This window comes from Hemiscyllium ocellatum, chromosome 13, assembly GCF_020745735.1.
Source record: "Hemiscyllium ocellatum isolate sHemOce1 chromosome 13, sHemOce1.pat.X.cur, whole genome shotgun sequence".
NCBI lineage: Eukaryota > Metazoa > Chordata > Chondrichthyes > Orectolobiformes > Hemiscylliidae > Hemiscyllium > Hemiscyllium ocellatum.
Genome location: NC_083413.1, coordinates 36,868,232 through 36,877,465, shown reverse-complemented (window position 1 = coordinate 36,877,465; position 9,234 = coordinate 36,868,232).

Genomic DNA, 9,234 nt, shown 5'->3' with positions numbered 1-9,234 from the left:
ACCTTCTTGAGAGAAGATGAGTTCAAAGGAGAACAAAGACTATTACCACTACGACTGTCACCAGAGACTATGAAACACCAGTGATGAACCCCTCACTGCTTTAAACTGTAAGAGTTCACTCCACTTTCTTCATTTTACATAACAACTTTGTATTGGAAAAGCATTGTCTTCTGTCAAGAGTCACATAGTGCCTTTCATTGTCTCATTAACATATCAAAACTGATGCTTATTAAACTCAATAAACTATCTGAAAATGCTTACAAATTGTTGACTGCCTATTTTAGGTAACTGTGATCTTGAATAAAGTTCCTTCCAAGCTGCGCAGCCAACTGAGCACGCAATTACTGAGATGGTTCCGTTCCAATGGGTTAAAGGATTATGGGGACCAGCAGGAGAGTGGAATGGAAGCTGACATGAGGTCAGCCAGGATTGTATTAAAGAGTAGAGCATATTCAAACAGCTGAATTGCCTTCTTCTACTCTTAGTTCTTATCCTGTAAGAGCAACAATTTCATTTCCCGACCAGGTGTTGAATGGTAAGACGGGATTCTCACCAGTGTGCAGCAGGAGGCCTATTTGCAGGAATTATCATGCATTATTAATCTCATTACTAGCTAAATTCAAACCCATTAATCTGCAGTTTCCCATTCTCCCACCATCGTGAGAAACTACATGGCAACAATTCCTGTCATGAAATCCGTAGCAGGATCCTGGTGACTTGGTTAAGAAAAAGAAGGAAGCATATGTCAGGATTAGACAGGATAGATCGAGTGAATCCTTAGAAGAGTATAAAAGCAGTAGGAGTATACATAAGAGAGAAATCAGGAGGGTAAAAAGGGGAAATGAGATAACTTTGGCAAATAGAGTTGAGGAGAATCGCGAGGGTTTTTAATAAATACACTATGGACAAAGGGGTAACTAGGGAGAGAATACAGCCCCTCAAAGATCAGTAAGGTGACCTTTGTGTGGAGCCCCAGGAGATGGTGCAGATACTAAATGAGTATTTTGCATCAATATTTACTGTGGAAGATATAGAATGTAGGGAAATTGATGGTAATACTTTGAAAAATGTCCAGATTACAGAGGAGGAAGTGCAGGATATCTTGAAACGCATAAAAGTGGATAAATTCCAAGGACCTGATCAGGTGTACCCGAGAAATCTGTGGGAAGCTAGGGAAGTGATTGATGGGCCTCTTACTGAGATATTTGTATCATCGATAGTCACAGGTGAGGTGCCAGAAGACTAGAGATTGACTAATGTGGTGCCACTATTTAAGAAGGGTGGTAAGGACAAGCCAGTGAGGCTGATGTTGGTGGTGGGTAAGTTGTTAGAAGGAATCCTGAGGGACAGGAAGTACATGTATTTGGAAAGGGAAGGGCTGATTAGGGATAGCTAACATGGCATTGTGCATGGGAAATCATGTCTCACAAACTTGATTGAGTTTTTTTGAAGAAGTAACAAAGAGGATTGATGAGGGCAGAGTGATAGATGTGATGTATATAGACTTCAGAAAGGCGTTTGACAAGGTTCCCCATGGGAAACTGGTGAGGAAGATTAGATCCCATGGAATACAGGGGGAACTCACCATTTGGAGACAGAACTGGCTTAAAGGTTGAAGACAGAGGGTGGTGGTGGAGAGTTGTTTTCAGACTGGAGGCCTGTGACCAGTGGAGTACCACAAGGGTTGGTGCTGGGTCCACTACTTCTCATCACTTATATGAATGATTTCGATGTAAGTAAAAGAGGTATAGTTAGTAAGTTTGCTGATGACACCAAAATTGGAGGTGTAGTGGACAGTGAAAAAGGTTACCTCAGATTACAACAGGATCTTGATCAGATGGGCCAATGGGCTGAGATGTGGCAGATTGAGTTTAATTTAGATAAATGCGAGGTGCTGCATTTTGGGAAAGCAAATCTTAGCAGGACTTATACACTTAATGGTAAGGTCCCAGGGAGTGTTGCTGAACGAAGAGGCCTTTGAGTGCGGGTTCATAGCTTCTTGAAAGTAGAGTCGCAGGTAGATAGGATAGTGAAGAAGGCGTTTGGTATGCTTTCTTTCATTGGTCAGAGTATTGAGTACAGGAGTTGGGAGGTCACGTTGCGGCTGTACAGAACATTGGTTAGGCCACTGTTGGAATATTGCATGCAATTCTGGTTTCCTTCCTGTTGGAAAGATGTTGTGAAATTTGAAATGGTTCAGAAAAGATCTACAAGGATGTTGCCTGGGTTGGAGGATTTGAGCTATGGGGAGATGCTGAACAGGCTGGGGCTGTTTTCTCTGGAATGTTGGAGGCTGAGAGGTGACCTTATAGAGGTTTACAAAATCATGAGAGACATGGAAAGGATAAATAAACAAAATATTTTCCCTGGGGTGGGGAAATCCAGAACTAGAGGGCATAGGTTTAGAGTGAGAGGGGAAAGATATAAAAGACACCTAAGGGGCAGCTTTTTCACACAGAGGGTGGTACGTGTATGGAATGAACTGTCAGAGGAAATGGTGGAGGCTGGTACAATTGCAATATTTAAAAGCCGTCTGGATGGGTATATGAATAGGAAGGGTTTGGAGGGATATGGTCCAGGTGCTGGCAAGTGGAAATAGATTGGATAGGGATATCAGGTTGGCAAGGACAGGTTGGACCGAACGGTCTGTTACCATGCTGTACATTTCTATAACTTTATGACTCTATAACCCTAAGACTATGTTTGCTCCACCAGACCTCCATATTGGACACCAGACTCCAACATCTCAGGCCATGCTCCTTGGGTAGCAACTGCAAGCACCTCTCGTACAAAGACATTGGCATCTGACATATACCACATCATCATTGCACATTTCCAGTCCATTTACAATACGGTTTTGCATTTCAACGCTGCACTTTGAAAATCACTGGTGGTTTCTATTGGAATGCTGCTACAGGTGCACTTTGCATGCCAGGACAAACCCAGCATACACATTGGACTTATGGTGCATCTCAGAGCTGCTCGCTCCCACTCTTAGTGCTCACTCATTTTGTGCCTATTTCAATGCTTTGAATTGCATTGTACCTGTTACCCCCTCAGCCAGAGATTTTAGCTTACAGTACCTCTGCCTCACCATGCTGTTTAACAAATACAAAGCTAGGTACATGCTCATGGTTGTCAGCAGTAAACAAGAGTGAACATGTTGCTACATGGCACTATGTTATAACAATCTCATACCTACAGATGTGCCAACAGCCTGGATGACAAACACCCACAGGCGTATGAACCACATGGCCATGTCTCGCACTTTAAGGGGGTAATCCTCAGTCAAGTCAAGAAGGGCAAGCATCAGTTCGGGGTACAGTAAGTGAAGAACATCATTCAATCTTATTTCAGGAATTTGGACATGGACTGTCTGAGACTTGGTGCAGTCATGACGAAGGGATGTGTTTTACTAAAGCCCAGGGACTGGCCCACAGGCAGCAACCTGCAGATCCAATGCAAACAACTGGGGGTTCACAGTAAGTTAGTCAGGGTCCTGCACACAAATTAGTTAAGATCTGACTGCTCATCAATCTGGGCTGTCCATCCAAGTTGACCAGAGTGGTTGGTCACAGTCAGTCCTGAGAGTCAGCTTCACAAAAGACAAGGGTGACTGCAAAGGGACACTGCTGTGATGAACACGTTGGGGAAGTCAATTTTAGTGATTGGATAACAGGGATGCAGATAGGGCAAGAACTGTGAAGGACTGAAATGTACCATAAAGTTGGGAGGAAACAAATGTGCGTGGAAGGATATGGGATGGTGTGGGTCACCACTCCTGTAAGATAGGTTGGGGTTATATTCTTTGGTGTATATTAGCTGAAGGGGAACCAATTTGCGGTGTATAGGATTGTAAGGGACATGGATAGGGTGGGTAAAAAGCTGGTGTTCCCCTTAGTTAGAAGATCAATAACAAGTGATCACAATTTTAAGGTGAAGGGCAGGAGGTTTAGAAAGAACTTGAGGCAGAGCATTTTCATCCAGAGGGTAGTGGGAATCTGGAATGCATTGCTTAGGAGACCAGTAGATGTGGAAAGCTTCACATCCCTTAAAAAGTAATAATAGTAAAGGATATGAGTCAAGAGCTAGAAATGGGATTAGTTTAGATAGAGTTCTTTGTCATTTGAATGGGTATATGAATAGGAAGGATTTGGAGGGATATGGACCAGTTGCTGGCAGGTGGGACTAGATTGGGTTGGGATATGTGGTCCGCGTGGACAGGTTGGACCGAAGGGTCTGTTTCCATGCTGTACATCTTTATGACTCTATGACTCTATGGTACAATGGGCTGAAGGGATTCTACTGTGCTGTATGATTCTATGTCCTTGACATGGAGACTCTGCAATACATTAGTGGGCATGACTAAACTGTAGTTGAGAGTGTGGTGCAGCATCCGACTAAGTTAGTCATCTTTCATTGACTAAAGATGAATCTCCCATGACTAAACGGTAGGGCTGAGCTTGGGGTGTGTGAGTGGGGTGAGGTGGGAGATGGGTAACAGTGAGAGATGCAGAGGTAATTCCTATTGGCATTTGGGAATGTGTGGAGAATCAGTACTGATGGCTGGCCAGGGAAAACCAGAAGGAAAGGGACATTGATGTTTGGTTTGATTAGCAGACTGAAATTGGCACTCACTATGCCAAGTGTGATCTGCATCGGCTTCTATATGCAATCATTGTTAATGTCACTGCAACATAGAAAATGGCTGCCACCATATCCAGAGTCGAGTCAGGGTTTGTTTTCTATCTGAACACATGAACACTACTTATGGATGACATGAGGCCCTTCAAGGGACAATTACACTAATCAGGCACTTTCACAGCACAGGGTGAAGTCATCTGTAATCAGAGTATTGTGCATGTGAAATTCATGCAGAATTCAACTGTGTGGGGTGCAAATACTGGTCACAAGCAAAGTCAACCACATTACTGGTCATTACAGATTGAAGATAATAATTTCCTTAAAGCAGAGGTAATCACAGGTAGCCTTGAACATAGCAACTGCAGGACACAAAGCACAAAGATGCTGTATGATTTTATAGGCTGTGCAGGGACACAGAACTGAATCTCTTTCGCCTTGAACTGAAATGATTAGTCACAGGTTCTTACAGGCAATGACATCTTTCTTGGGTGATGCAATACAGGAAGAAGAAAGTCTCAGGACTCATGCTGAGTTTACAATTTCTCATGGTCTGCTTGTGATATGACTGGAGATGTGTTCATCAGAAAAAGGTCCGATGTCAAATTTCCAAGTAGAGATACTCCACAGCCCCTTGTCAGAATGTGTTATGTCCACTATACGGTGGAATATGTTAAGCCATCATTTATGAGTGAAGTGATTGCTGATGCCTCACATGACTAAGAAAATGTTCCTCCTTCTCCATGGGTTCATTGTAAATGTGACTTATGGTTCCAGCCATAGCAGGGGCTATAGTCGCTGCTGCTGCAATGCAACAACAATGCAGAGAAACTGAGGACCAACAAAGAACAAAACAGTACAGGAACGGCCCTCCAAGCTGCGGCCCTCCAAACCTCCACTGCCACATTTTGCCCTTCCATGCCGAAACTGTCTTCACTTACAGGATTTGTATCCCTCTATTCCCTTGCTAATCATGCATTTGTCCAAGTGCTTCTTCAATGCTGCTGTTGTGTTTGCTTCCACTGGCAGTGCATTCCAGCACACACCACCCTGTGTGTGAAAAACTTGCCTTGCACATCTCTTTTAAACTCCATGCCCCGCTCTTTGAACCTGTGTCCCTTAGTAATTAAACCCTCCACCCTGGGAAAATGCCTCAGACTTTCCACTCTATCCATACCATTCACAATCTTATAAACTTCTATCGGGTCATCCCTGAACCTCCAGCATTCCAGTGAAAACAAACCCAGTCTATCCAACAGCTCTTCTGATGTCTAAAATCACCCATACCAGGCAACATCCTGGTAAATCCTTTCTGTACCCTCTCCAAAGCATCCACATCCTTCTGGTAGTGTGGTGACAAGAACTGTATGCAATAGTCCAAGTGTGGCTTAACTAAGGTTTTATAAAACTGCAGCATAACATGCCTATCTTTCTATTCAATGCCCCTTCAAATGAAGGCATGCATGTCATAGGCCTTTTTTTACTACCTTATCTACCTGTGCTGCTACCATCAGTGATGTGGACCTGCACACCCAGATCCCTCTACATATCAATACAAAATAAGGGTTCTACCAATCACTGTATAATTTCCAGCTGTATTTGGCCTTCCAAAATGTATCACCTCACTTCACCTGGATGAAACTACTTCTGCCATTTTTCAGCCCATGCCTCCAACTGATCTATGTCCTGCTGTATCCTCTGACAATGGTCCTCACTATCCGCAACTCCAACAATCTTTGTATTGTCCACAAACTTACTAATTAAACCAGCACCATTTTTCTCTAAATCATTGACGTAGATCACAAACAGCAGAAGTCCCAGCACTGATCCCTATGGAACACCACTAGTCACAATCCTTGATTCTGAAAAGTATCCTTCCCTCGCTACCCTCTGTCTCCTATGACTGTATTCATCTTGCCAGTTCACGCCTGATACAATGTGACTTCAACGTCTGCACCAGTCTGCCATGAGGGACCTTGTCAAGGGCTTTACTGAAGTCAATGTAGACAACATCAACTGCTTTTCCCTCATCAGTCATCTTTATCACCTCCTCAAAAACCTCAATCAAGTTGGGACAACAATGGCTATTCTCCAGTCCTTTTGGACCTCACCAGTGGCCAAAGGGAATTAAAAGATGTCTGTCAATGCTCCAACAATTTGTTCTCTTGCCTCCCTCAATATTCTGGGATACATCCCATCAGGATCCAGAGATTTATCTACCTAATACTTTTTAAAGCACCTCTTCCTTTCTAATTGCAATTTGACTTAGAAATTCGACACTGCCTTCCCTGAGATCATCCTCCACCAATTCATTCTCCTTGTTGAATACTGACACAAAGAATTTGTTTAGGTCTTCACCTACTTCTTCTGGCTCCACACATAGATTCCCTCCTTTGTTCTTGAGTGGGATAACCCTTTCCCTGGCTACCTTTTTTTTATATGTATAAAAGACTTCTGGATTCTCAGGACAAATCCAGGAGCTGCTGTCCTGGAGCTCCTCATGAAGTGATTGCAGCTGAAATTCCCCTCAGGATGTGCAGAAGATACAGGAGGCGCAGGGTGTATCATCCTCACTGTCACTGTCTCCAGATGAGCGAGATACAGTATCATGGCAGACCAAGGAGGTCTCAGGACACTGTCATACAACTGTGCCAACTGCTGGAGCAGGTCCTGTCAGGTGAAGGAATGGATGATCATCCTATCCCAGTGGCTGTCAAGGTAACAACTGTATTGAACTTTTATGCAATTGGCTGTTTCCAAGGAGCCATTGGGGCCTTGTGAGGGATCTCTCACTCACTCACCCAGAAATATATCAAGGCTGTCATTGATGCCATTTGTGTCAGATCACACTGGTTCATCTCATTTCCCCGTGATGGTATCAGTGCTGCAGCCAGGGAAGACTGTACACGCACTATGTTGAGAGGCCCCTATCATAACACAGTGAGTCTCTAAATAGAAAAGGCTTCCATTCCATCAATGTACCTCCCACATCATAGAACTTTGTGCCAGGTATTCTGGGAGCTGCCATACACTTATATCCTTGAAAACTCCAATATTCCTGCTGTGTTTCAGAGGCTGGATGCCTCACAAGAATGGTTACTGGGATACAAGGGCTACCCTCTGTGAGCTGGCTAATGGCTTTGTTATCCTGACTGAGGTGGAGTGTCAATACGAAATAGCCCATTCTTCAACCAGGCTCACACTGGAGCGGGTGCTAGGCCTCCTCAAGATGAAGTTCTGATACTGGGACCAGTCTGTTGGGATGGGGGGCATTGCAGTGCATTCCAGACAGAGTGGGCCACATAATCCTAGCCTACTGTGATCTGCACAACTGGAGCAGGCAAAAAGAGGTTGCAATAGAGGTTAAAGAGCAGCTGCTGTCTGCTGAGGGAAACACTGAGCAGGAAGAGCATCACCTTCTGTATGATAGATGCAGCAACATCAAGTGCAAAAAACAGACAGGACTTCATTGGCACCCAGTTCCACTTGATGTGATCACTCAGTGACTACAAGTTTGTTGTGCTTGAAAAGCACACAGTCTGCTTTGTTTCATCTGGTTTTTGTTCACTTTTCCTAAATACAAGTGAATGTTTTGAATCGTTTGAAGGCTTTCCAGTCTGTGATGGTCCCAAACTGAATAAAAAGATGCTAGGCTGCTCTGGGCATTGGGGAAGAAATAACACTGACATAGACAGGATTGTAAAGTGGGATGAGACTAAGGATGGACAAACTGTGTGATCAAATTCAAAATATTGCTGATGCTGAAAATATGAAATAAAAACAGAAAATTCTGGAGAAACAGGCAGCGAGAAATAGAGTTAATATTTTGAGTCTGATATGATTCTTTTTCAGAACTGAGATAACTGGACAAACTGTGTGGCTTGGTTCTTAAACAGCAATAGATGCAAGACTGGGTATTGGTTTGTGCAGTGAAGAGTCAGCCCTGTCACTGTACCCTGAGAAATTTTGGTTTGTGATTGTTCTCCCACAACATGCACAATGAAGGGTAAGTGTAGACTGTCATTGCTTCACCAGATGTACAGCTGATCTTCAAAGGTGATGTTGGTACTAAGGAATCCTGGATATCCCGACAATGATGAGGACATATGGCTTTGGCAAGTGGTCAAATGCGACAAACAGGGGGCCATAGAGGCGAGGTGAGTTAGATAAAATAGCACAAGAAAGCTTGCTAGGCCTCACAAACAGAAATCCTTCATGAAACTCACCAAAAATGTCACTTAGCTCATTTTTAGTGAGATTCGGCCTGTGGTATCTGCATGCTATGGCAGTGACCCCCCCCAAATTTGAATTGTAACTGAATTTTTGAATTCTCACCCTTTCAGCCTGAATTATTGAATTATTTAAAGCTCCGTTTTATGACGAATATTTAGTTTTGACTTACAATGTCTTCTTGCTCACTAGCTGAACTTGGACTCAGGACCACTCTCTGTACTTCTGCTTGAGAGCTGCAAATCTCTTATGTTCCAACAGAGGTCAGAAATGTGTTCTGCGCTGTTTATTGAAGGATTCTTCAGGAAGAGGTATTGCTTTGCTGTCCTCAACAATCAGCAGTATGCATTTTCCTTGACATTT